This window comes from Capsicum annuum, chromosome 1 (assembly GCF_002878395.1).
Source record: "Capsicum annuum cultivar UCD-10X-F1 chromosome 1, UCD10Xv1.1, whole genome shotgun sequence".
NCBI lineage: Eukaryota > Viridiplantae > Streptophyta > Magnoliopsida > Solanales > Solanaceae > Capsicum > Capsicum annuum.
In genome coordinates this window covers 137,735,480-137,748,172 of record NC_061111.1, presented here as the reverse complement: position 1 = coordinate 137,748,172, position 12,693 = coordinate 137,735,480, and positions in this window count along the sequence as shown.

Below are 12,693 nucleotides of genomic sequence, written 5' to 3'. Positions count from 1 at the left end.
GTCCACAATTTAAAACATCTTTTGGGACTTCATTAACCAATTATTCCCAATTAAAAACTCTCAAATTCTCTTTTAAAATCTCTCTCCAAGTAACAGCTAGGATTTCTTCAAAATAATCAATTAAGGTTTTCAAGGATGGTTTCTCTTCATCTTTCTTGGTGTCTAAGGAATGTGGCTCTACCCTCATTGTTATTTTACTAAAGGCACGTGTTTTAATGTATGATTTTCATAATTTTATTATGGTTTTGAAATAAAGGTTGGGGGTTTTGGTTGTTCATCTATTGTTTCTCACGGTTTAATTATGATTTTTCTTATTTTTAATTATGGTTTTGCACGTGTGGGTGCATTGGAATGGTGATTTAATTGAGGGGTCAGGGTTGAGCCCCAAATTGGATGATTTTGGTTTTGATTATGGCATACCCTCAACCTGTTTGTGAAATTATCAATGAGAATAATTTTGTCATATACTTTAACTATTCTTGGAGCTCTTGCATTGCATCAATAGTAAATGGAAAATGAAATGGCTTTTGTTAGTTTCACGTGACTTTGGAAAGGCCTTGGTGGCCACGGTTTAGTTATAAATGGTTTTGGTTTAATTGAAAATGGTGGAGTATAATTTGGTTAAATGGTTTATATGACATATAGTAATAGACTTGCAAGTTCAAACTTTGGTATAGTGATATCAATTAGTAATGCCTAACTAAAAAACTCCTTGGTAAATAGTTTAGTTATGTATAAAAGTTTTAATTAGGCTTAAAGGAGGTTGAGTAGTAAAGTCGTGAAAGGTGGAGGTCTCGGGGAGACCAACATTGAAAACTCACATTTGCCGATGTGAGGGTGGCTTTGGTGGCTGTGTGCATAATGCCACACTTTATATTTTAAGGATGTACTAGTCATCCCAGGCTTTTTTCTTCGATCGTGCGGCAAATACGCACTGGGCCCTTTCAGCAAGGGAGCTGAACCTATATACCTCGTGGGTGGTTTTAGGACGGCCAAGCTACACAACCCAGGTTAAGGTTGTAAGTGCATGCTAAACCTCGTTCCCTACCCCGATACGGTATATATGTATATTAGGTGATTGCATATGGTTATTTGTTTTGGTTTGAATGACGGCATTACTTTATCTTTATCTTTGAGTTACATGCTAACGTTTACCTCGCTAAAAGTTTTTGGGTGTTGTATGCCCACGCGATGGCCATACTACCATTCCTCCTACTCAGTGACTTGAATTTAGGGGCAACTTAGTGTCAGATTGAAGTGGTGAGCTTTCATACTTCGGAAGACTCCATTTCATGCTATGGACTTTTTTTTATTATTGTTATTTCTTTGGTTATGGTTTTGGATATGGTCGGGGTCATGTCCCAACCAGACGTTCTTTGATTCTGGTCAGAGGCTTTGTCAGACTACTATGGACATGGCCGGTGTCGGTATTGATGTCAGCCTTGGTATTAGTATTGGCACCGGTTGGATATTTGATTGAGGTTGTTGGATTACGAATATAGACTTTATTTAATGTCTTTAAACTATTATTGATTCATCTTGTTATATGTTCGAAATTCATCCGACATAGGGCGCAGGGCGGTTACGGTTGGGTATTGGGGATGGTCTCCGGTCCTGGTTGGACTTGAGATCCCGGACACGACTAGGCCCTAGTTTGGGTCATGTCACATTCCCTAGAGAAACAGATGGAAAATAAGAAAGAAAAAAAAAACAAAGAAAAAACTAAATTTGGAGAATTATGTTGGAGTAAATTGTAGCGGCCTTTGTGCTGAATTAATCTTTGCAAGAGGTAAGACTCAATCTGATCTCTCTTGTACAGTTTAATGTCACGATTTTGTGAGCCTTGATTCCAATGTTATGAAGTTGTTGGAATGTGTTTAATTGGTTATCATTCTTTGAAGCTATAATATGAAGTATGTGGAGATTTTGGTTACTTTAAATTCAAAGTATAATTGGTATAACGTATAATTATTTTCCGCATGCTTAAGATTCAGTATTTTATTTTATCTTGGATATTATCTTATTTGTTCATCATATCCGTTAATGCTGCAAATTTAATCATTGTCGTGTTCATAGCATGTCCAGGACCGTATATCGTAATTAATAATTTTGAGAATTTTGAAGCTTGTAGATAATCTACAATTTAATCAATCATATTAGATATTATTTTGTATCTTTTCTTATATATTATATAGGCATTTACATCTAGCAATCAAGTGTCGAATTTATAAAAAAAATGTGTACGTGAATTTGTGCTCTTTCCATAAAATTAATTATTTATGTATATATTTTCTACAATTGGTATAATATATATAATATGTTGTCACACGCATACTTCAAGAAAGCTAACTCTTGCACTTGATTAGTTATTGAGTTATTTGCTTATAAAGCTAGGGATCCATCATTTACTATTTATTTTCTTTTGATTTACTAAAGCTCATATAAATATTCGAAAGACGTTAGGTTTTTACTAATACAGGTTGTATTGAATAAGGCCAATTAACTGTTTAGATACATTAATAAATTCTAATCAATATTTTTTAAAAAAATAATCATTACATTAAGTTAGCAGGTATTTTTAATACTAATGAATATACACCGTTAAAATATTTTATACATATTTAAATATTTATTCTTCCACATTGGGTAAAATTATTTTTACTATAAGACTACTTTATATTAGACTCAAAATTATGAGGCTTGAAACACGCACGAAATACTTTCCTAAAAATGATATTTGCTCTCTCTCCTCTGTGAGATTGTTGTGGAATTTAATACAAATAGTTTTAATGGATATGACAAGCTTTGAATTTCTGCACCAAGCAAATAGTGAAGAAATCCTATTGGAAAACAAGAAATCAAAAACTTGATCTTTTTGAAAAGAAAATAATTCTTTGGGGAATGATGTAAGAAAACTAATACTGTGAAAAGTTTCTCTAAACTTTCTGTAAAGATGCATTGAAATCTCTAGAGGTAGGCTATATATAGAAGTGGTGAAAATCAAATACTAAAAACACACAGCCATTCATCTAATAGACACCTCTTCATCTAAAAGATACCTCTTCACAAAAAAGATGTCTCTTTTCATGAAAGACACAACATTTCACTAAAGGCATCTTTCCATAAAAAACTTTTAATTATTTATTTTAAACAAAAAATCCAACAATCCCCCACTTGTTTAAATATAAATTAGGACACAGAGATCAAGTCATGTTCACGCATAGAGTAATGTATTTTTTGATTTGAACATCACCTTAATGCAATGCCACAAGATGAATTCAAAATTCCACGTAGCATAATAGCTTTGAACGTGTTATTTGTTGTGATAACATCAGTGACACTACACACATAAATATTTCATTCCTGTTTTTCACTCATATGCTTAGCACTTTTATGTCCATGTGCTATCCAAGGTTCATGAACATTTATGAAAGCAACTCTAACTCTCAATCGAAGCAGCACCACTTCTATGTTCATATAGGTGAAGTTCTTCCAATGTCTTTGTCATATTTGAGACACTTGTTCTACGAACTAAACCTCATTAAGAGTATAGAAATCAACCCTATAATCTATGACAACCAGTACTAGTATATCTCTTACTTAAGTACTGAAACATCCACCTATCAATAACTTGTTGTTACCTTTTGAACCCGTAACTATTCATTTCATAGTGCTAGGTAGGGTTTCCATTATCGGTGAACTTAATTAAGGAGTTTTTATATAATCATACTTGAAGATGAATTTAATAATTTCCTTTTAATAGGTTTAGTAAGTATATTAGTCAAATTCGTTTGACTCCACCAATGTGATAGAAGTCATTCCATCTTGAATAACTTTCTCACATAATCATGTCAAGAACTTATGCATTTTGACTTCTCATTATATAATCTTTATATGCTCAAGTTAGAGTGGCTTAATATCACAAATTGAGCTCATATTTTGCAAAATCAATGGATCCTCTTAATAATTGTTCAACCACTCAACTCTTTTCATTTTCTTGCTTCTACTAATGCAAGGTTTTCTTGGTTTCAAGAAATTATACCTCCTCGCAAGGTAAGTATCCACATGTGGTAAATTTATTTTTCTCACATATTCGGTACCAACTTGTATCAATATATTCTTTTAAAATAGTATGAAACTTAAAGTTTCTCAAATCTTTATTTCTCGAAAGAAAATCAAAACTCAACTACTGACCCTTTCAATAACACTTGCTTACACAAGTAAATTTGCCATGATTCTTTCATCATTATGAACTGACTCGATCTAGGATCAAATAGGGTATTGACCACTTTTCTGTTTAAGTGACTAAATTTATTTAGCATTCTTTTCTCAATGCAATGAGATTAACTCAATACATTAGCCCCACTACTTTATTTAATCCTGATACTCATCGTAGTATCCATTTATCCAAGATCTTTCGTTTTAAGTGTGAAAAATAGAAATCTCTCATTTCTATTATAGTTTTTTTTTCATTTCATAGGATCAACATATCGATAAACTATCACACAAAATCATAAGTCTAATATTGACTTCTAATCATATGATAAATATATCCCCACACTTTAAATATATCAAGTGCCTTTTCATATCATACATAGAAAAAATTGAATTCACTAACTCATGTTCTCTACATTTCATATTCATTTATAACAACGTTTAGGTAGAGACACACACTTGTAATATTTCATTATTTCAAAATATTTTGCAACAGATGCGATAGTAGGAGAATTTTTTTTATTTTTATTTTTTTTTACTGGCCTCATCTCATGACTTTGACGCTACTTCTGAATTCAACCAGCAAAATCTCAATTTCAAGGCCACAGTCCTTTCCATTATATGGTCAAACATTATTATTTTTCTTTCAATCTTCCTTCACCAAAGTCATAAAACATATGAACAACTATAAATGTAAATAAGACTAACTCAAGGCCACAAATTCCAGGCAATCCCTCTTTTCAAGTGAGGGTAAATGAATAGTGAAAATTCATCAAAAAAATTCAAACATAGAACAACAACAGCACCAGATTCAAACAAAGAAGCATTTCACAACTATGTCATTATAAAGCTCTTAGGCTATGGAAAACCAGCAAAAAAAGAAGGAAGAAAGAGTATAATAAATTATTTCATATCATCTCATGAAATGAAAATAAAATTTTACATATGATCTTTATGCAAGAATAACGATCCACAATGATCACATAAAAAAAATATTATTGCAAACTATCATGTATTTAAAGATCTGACACAAATATATCATCTACCCTGATTTTTATAAAAATAAATTCACATAATCATAGAAGAACTATCAACTCTTAAATAAATAATATGTAGACTTAAAAAGTAGAACCCGGTTCCTTTTTTTAATTGAAAATTAGAGACCTCTTATGCTTCTTTCACACGTGCATGTAGGGGTGTACAAACCAAACCGTGAAGTCAAATCGAACAGATAAATCAAATCAAACCGAGAAAAAAAGCCGACTTATGATTTTGTTTGATTTGTTTGGCGTTAGAAAAAAAAAACGACCATTCTTGGTTTGGTTTGGTGTTAACCAAAATAAAGTCAAACCGAACCCGAATCAAACCAACATAGTATATATATATATATATATAAATAATATTAAAAGTTTCTTATACATAAAATAGTAATTATAATCTACTTTTTAAATACTTTTTCAACTAGTTTAATAATTTTCAATAATTTGAAAGTAAATGTAGATATATATTTAGATTTGGGTCTTTAAGTTGTAATATTTGTCCATTAACTGCTAATTAAATTATCGAAAATTCAATATAAACTTAAAACCTAAACTTTTCACTCTTCATCTCACTTTTTAGTTTCAAGAGAGTTTTTCGCTCCTCATTTTTTTCATAATTATGGTTTTTCATTAGCACATGAGTGAAAACATATTTGATCTAGTCTTTGATCACAATATAATTGTAAAAACTAAAGATTATAAAAAAAATAAAAAAAATAAAAAACCAAAAAATTGAAAAAAATGACTAAAACCTAAACCGAAAAAATTAATTTTATGTTGGTTTGATTTGGTTTATAATTTTAATAAACCAACATGATTGATTTGTGTTTATTTTAATAAAAACCGAACCAACCCGACCTATGTACACCCCTGCGTAATAACAAATTTTATACCAACTAATTAATGGTATGGTAATAGATTATATTTTGAGATCCTCACATAATGAATATCTATCCTATTATTTATCAAACTAGCATAAACTAGAAAAGGTAAGAATTCATTAATAAATCATAAATTATGAGAGAGAAATAGAACTTGTTTTGATGTTGTCATTTCAATATTCTCGAACAGTGACCAAAATATATTGGTTGAGACAACTATTCACCCTTGAATTGTAGAATTATTCGTCTCTGCACACTATGTCACTAAGATATCTCTCCAATGTTTTCCATGTATTAGCAATTAATATTACTCCACCAATCCCGGTTAGCCGATTACCTTGCCCGGTTAGGAGAACAGTTAGAGATAGGAAAAGATGCCGACACCGAACAGTTAAAGAATTCTCCTTCTGTCATTGTTGTATGAATCGTTGTAGGAAGAAGGACAGTTCAAATCAGAAAGTATTCGAATTTTCCACGGCACCCAGTCACTGCTTCTTGCTACCTTTGTATATTCATGAATTTACTGCAACCTATACCATTCCAATCATTGTTTGTGATTTCCCATTCTCTTGCATATGCTACTCTGCTACAGGAGTAGTTTGCAAACATTTAAGGGTGTTATCTTGTTTATTGTTTCTCCTTTATTGAAACACAAATCTACTTCTTAATTTTCACAAAAGGATAATCATGTTGATCCATGCCATCAGGGAAGCAGCATAGCTATGAGCTTCCACCGGTTTCAATTATGCAGCATTCTTTTCTTCGTATATAACAAAATATCATTTTTAGATTGTTGAAAAATATGTTCCATGAACACATAAAAATATACGAAGAAGCATACAAAGATGAAGGCTTGACAATATGAACATTAAACACAAAATTATGAGGCTTGAAACACGCACGAAACACTTTTCTAAAAATGATATTTTCTCTCTCTCCTCTGCTGTTCGCAGGATGCGAAGGGGTAGGGCGACGGGGCCTGATGAGATACCGGTGAATTTTTGGAAGTTTTCTGGCAAGGCTGGTTTAAGGTGGTTGACTGGATCATTTAACGAAATTTTCAAAAAGGCAAAAATACCCGAGTCTTGGAGGTGGAGTACTATAATACCTCTTTATAAGAGCAAGGGTGACATTCAGAGTTGCAATAACTATAAGGGTATTAAGTTATGGAGTCACTATATAAAGATTTAAGAGAGAGTGGTCGAGGTGAGGCCGAGATGGATAGTGTCTGTTTCGGAAAACCAGTTTGGATTTATGCCTGGCCGCTCGACGATGGAGGCAATTCACCTGGTACGGAGGCTGGTGAAACAGTATAGGGAAAGGAAGAAGGACCTGCACATGGTGTTTATCGACTTGAAGAAGGCATACGACAAAGTCCCCAGGGAGGTGCTTTGGAGATGCTTGGAGGTGAGTGTAGTCCCGGTGGCATATATTAGAGCAATTAAGGACATGTATGATGGAGCTAAAACTCAGGTGAGGACGGTGGGAGGAGACTCAGAGTATTTCACTGTCTTGACAGGATTGCATCAGGGATCTACTCTTAGTCCCTTTTTGTTTGCTTTGGTGATAGATGTGTTGACGTGGTGTATTCAAAGAGAGGTGCCTTGGTGTATGCTTTTTACAGATGATGTAGTTTTGATTGATAAGATGCGTGGGGATGTAAATGATAAATTAGAAGTGTGGAGACAAACTCTTGAGTCTAAAAGGTTCAGGTTGAGTAGGAGCAAGACAGAGTATTTGGAATGCAAGTTTAATGACGTGAGGCTGGAGAATGAGGTGGTAGTAAAGTTGGAATCACAGGTGCTATGTAAGAGGGATAGTTTCAAGTATCTTAGGTCCATGATTTAGGGTAACGGTGAGATTGATGAGGATGTCTCGCACCGTATTAGGGTGGGATGGATGAAGTGGAAGCTCGCTTCGGGGGTGTTGTGTAATAAGAAGGTGGCGCCCAATCTTAAAGACAAATTCTAAAGGGTGGAAGTCCATCCGGCCATGTTGTATGGAGCGGAGTGTTGGCCAGTTAAGAACTCCCACATTTAAAAAATAAAGGTGGTGGAAATGCGGATGTTGTGTTGGATGCGTGGGCTGACTAGAGGGATAGAGTTCGAAATGAGACTATCAAGGAGAAGTTTGGTGTGACTTCAGTAGAGAATAAGATGCGGAAAGTCCGATTAAGATGGTTCGGACACGTAATGAGGAGGGGCATGGATGCCCCAGTTCGTAGGTATGAGAGTCTAGCTTTAGATGGTTTTAGGCCGGGTAGGGCTAGGCCGAAGAAGTACTGGAGAGAGGTGATTAGGTGGGACATAGAGCAGTTACAGATCATTGAGGACATGGCCCTAGATAGGAAGATCTGGAGGACGCGAATTAGGGCAGAAGGCTAGGGTCAGTTTGGGTCGCTAGTGTAGGGAATTACTTGGTGGGAGTATTATTCTTGTTATGTTACCTTGTTTCATGCTTTATTACGAATTTGTTTACTTTTCTCTATTTTCTATTACTTGTGGGTGTCGTATTTATGTTATGTCATCTTGTTCCATGCATTACTATGAATTTGTTTAGTATTCCGTGTCTCGAGCCGGGGGTCTATCAAAAACAACTTTTCTACTTCTTTAGAGGTAAAGGTATGGACTGCGTACATCTTACCTTCCCCAGACCTCACTATGTGGGAATACACTGGGTTTGTTGTTGTTGTTGTTGCTCTCTCTCTTCTGCAAGATTATTGTGAAATTTAATGCAAATAGTTTTAGTGGATATGACAAGCCTTTGGATTTCTGCACCAAGCAAATAGTGAAGAAATCCTATTGAAAAATAAGAAATAAAAAACGTGATCTTTTTGGAAAGAAAATAACTCTTTGTGGAATGTTTTAAGAAAAGTAATACTGTGAAAAGTTTCTCTAAACTTGTTGTAAAGATGCATTGAAATCTCTAGACATAGGATATATATAAAAGTGGTGAAAATCAAATACTGAAAAGACACAACCATTCATCTAATAGACACCTCTTCATCTAAAAATACCTCTTCACTAAAAAGACATCTTTTTTTGTAAGAGACACAACGTTTCACTAAAGGCATCTTTCCATAAAAAAAATTAATTTATTTATTTTAAATAAAAAATCCAACAACTCCTGCGTGCGTGTTTTTAGAATATGTAGAGTTCATTTGTTGCTTCCTAAAAAATGAACGGCTTTTGAACTTAATAAGCCTATATCGGATAAAATAGGCGATTGCATTCATATAGTAAAAGTTTGATTGCACTCGGTTTCTATATTCTACGTAAACTAGACTTTTAATTACAGGACATTTACTACTTCAAAATTTCTTTTTAATTAAAATTTTTGGTCCAGACTTGGACCATTTTAGTTATCATAAAAAAAACCAAATAGGCCCAATATTTACAATGTTGATCTAGATCCACAAAAAGATCTGATCCATAATAAGGAATATGAAACGACTCCATTTTGAAAATATAAACTCTTTCTCCTTTAGACAAGAGTACATTGTACTCTTTCTGATCCACATCATCTAAAAAATGTTTCCCCCAACCTGGTGTCGCTGCTTTATCCTTTTCATTCTCTGGGTGATTCAGAAGCTCCATCCTTGCAAGTTGGTGGTCATATAAGCTCTATATATCTTCTTTACCTCAGGTAAAATATTTTTCCACCTTGTAATTTGAATCTTTTTAGCTTTATCTAACCTCAATGTTTGGCCCCACATGACTGATGTTTCATAGTACCGACCTACCGATTTATACCACAAAGTAAGGGTCTATCCTTGTTACTTTTTTGACTTAATAAATCAATACCCATGTCACTGACTTTTAGTCTTCTTTGTAGATGTCAATCTTGGATCGTCATGCAGCTGAAAGACTAAGGCAGATCTGGTGTCAAGCAGTGGAAAGCTCCAATTACCCCTTTTTACAGTGGAGTTTTTTGATAGCTAGGGCATATAGCTAGGATTAATACATTTCCTTTGTTATTATACTGACAAATTGCTTTTTGAATATGCTTGGTAATGTATTACACCCCATGGGACTGTATATATTGGGACCCTCTGTGCCTGTCTTAATGATGAAGTTGCTCCTCAGTAGCTCTTAATCTCATTGATGCTTGTTAATTTTGCGTGTTTTTATCCTGAGATTTAGAATATGATATTTGTCCATATTTATGTGCCTTCTGATATTAGCTGGTAGCTCCTTAAACTTCTTGAACTCTTTAGTTATCTATAGTTTCACCACCTCATTAGCTAGTGCATCCGCCACCATATTACCTTCTCTGAATATATGTATGATCTTACCTTGTACTTCATGCAAATTCTACCAAATATCCTTAATCACCTCAACAAGTCCCCATGGAATCTTTCATTGTTTATTTATTATCTTCACCACAGTCAGAGAATCTGACTCGATAATGATACCCCTATAATTTTTAAAATTAGAGAAAATAATGGCTTCTCTAATTGCCATTGCCTCAGCTTCAATGCTGGTTGTTTCTCCTAGACCTTTAGCCATAGTATAGACCACATCTCCATTTTCATTTCTAATGCAGTAAGCTAAAGCCCCTAGACCAGGGTTACCCCTACATACTCTATCTGTATTGCACTTTAATTTATTTCTTCCAGTGAAACTTCACATCATACTATGACAGTGTAATCTAGGTTTTTAAAACCTTAGGATATCAATAATATTGGGCCAAACCTCCTTTCCAACTTTCATCCAAGGATAACAAAACTTAATAAGTTTTCTTATTAAATCTTGTACTTGCCACACGACCCCTGTAAAAGTCATTGTCCTCGCATGTTTGATACCATTCCTTCTTTTCCACAAGCACCACATAATGAAGGGTGGAACAACTTTGCAAACAGTATCTACTTTAGGAGCTACTTTCATAGTCCACTATGTTCGAATAATCTCCTGCAAATCCATATCTTTAATTTTAATACAAATGACAAATACAACATTTTTATAAGGATACAAAAACTTAATAAGTTTCCTTATTAAATCTTGTACTTGCCGCACGACCTATGTAAAAGTCATTGTCCTCCAATGTTTGATATCATTTCTTCTTTTCCACAAGCACAACATAATGAAGGCTGGAACAGCTCTGCGAACAATATCTAATTTAGGAGCTACTTTCATAGTCCATCATGTTTGGATAATCTGTTGTAAATCCATATCTTCAATATCAATACCAATGACAAATACAATTTTTTATGGTGTTAACATGCGGCAGTTTTATCTCTTCTATTATATATATATAGATTATTATTTTTGTAGTTCACATGTGATAATTATTGATTTATTAATTATTATTTTAATTTTTAAATTTTTAATAACAAATACAACCTTTTGTTAAAACACATAGATAGCACATGGAGACTCCAACTCAAAATTCTTTCATGCTCACTTAACACACAGACAAGAAAGGAACAAAATTGGGTCTATCTATATTGAACAAGGAATGAGGATCACAGAGCCACCCCAAATCCAACAGGAATTCACTCAGTTTTTTCAGCAGCTTTTGGGATTTGCAGCAACTGAATTGTCTTGCCTCAATATTGGCATAGAAAGATATGGTCTTTGTCTGAATAATGAGCAAAAGAAGCAACTAATACAAAAAGTGACAAATCAGGAGGTATTTCAGATAGTTCAACACCTTCCCTGTAACAAGGCACCAAGTATTGATGGTTTTCCAATAGAGTTTTTTAAAAGTAATTGGTAAGTAGTGGGACAAGAGGTCACTAAGGTAATTTTACAATTTTTTGAGAATTGGAGGCTATTGAAGAGAATTAATTGTGCAACCATCACCCTTGTCCCTAAAGTAGATAGTCTTAATTTTGTGAAGGAATATAGGTCAATAGTATATTGTACTACTTTATACAAGATTATAGCTAAAATCCTCACTGTAAAATTGAAGCCTATGGTAGATGTTATAGTGGGTCACTCACAGTCTGCATTTTATTGAGGGAAGAAGTATTTTAGATAATGTAATAGTAGCTCATGAACTAATTAGAGAATATGGCCAAAAACATGTTTCCCCAAGATGTTTCATAAAAATAGATATCAGAAAAGCTTATGACTCAATTAAGTGGGGATCCTTGAGGATGATACTTATTGAATATGGCTTCCCTGCAAAAATAATTTAATGGATAATGACTAGTGTAACTACTGTTAGTTATGTTGTGCTTGTAAATGGGAGCTTAACTGAGAAATTTGTTGCTAAGAAGGGACTTAGACAAGGGGATCCTATATCCCCATATCTTTTTGTGTCGGTGAAGGAGTACTTAAATAGATCACTGAAGCAGTTGAGGCACAATACAAACTTCAACTACCACCCAAGATGTGCCAAATTACAACTGACTCACATATATTTTACTGATGACTTATTGCTATGTTGCAGAGCAGACCAATTATCCACCCAATTGATTTTGGAGGCTTTTGAGCATTTTTCTTCTGTCTCAGGGTTGAACGTTAATTTAGAGAAAAGCTTATTTTATGTAGCATGGGTAATCAGTGAGTTCAAACAACAAATCTTGAAGGATATGCAATTCACTTTGGGGG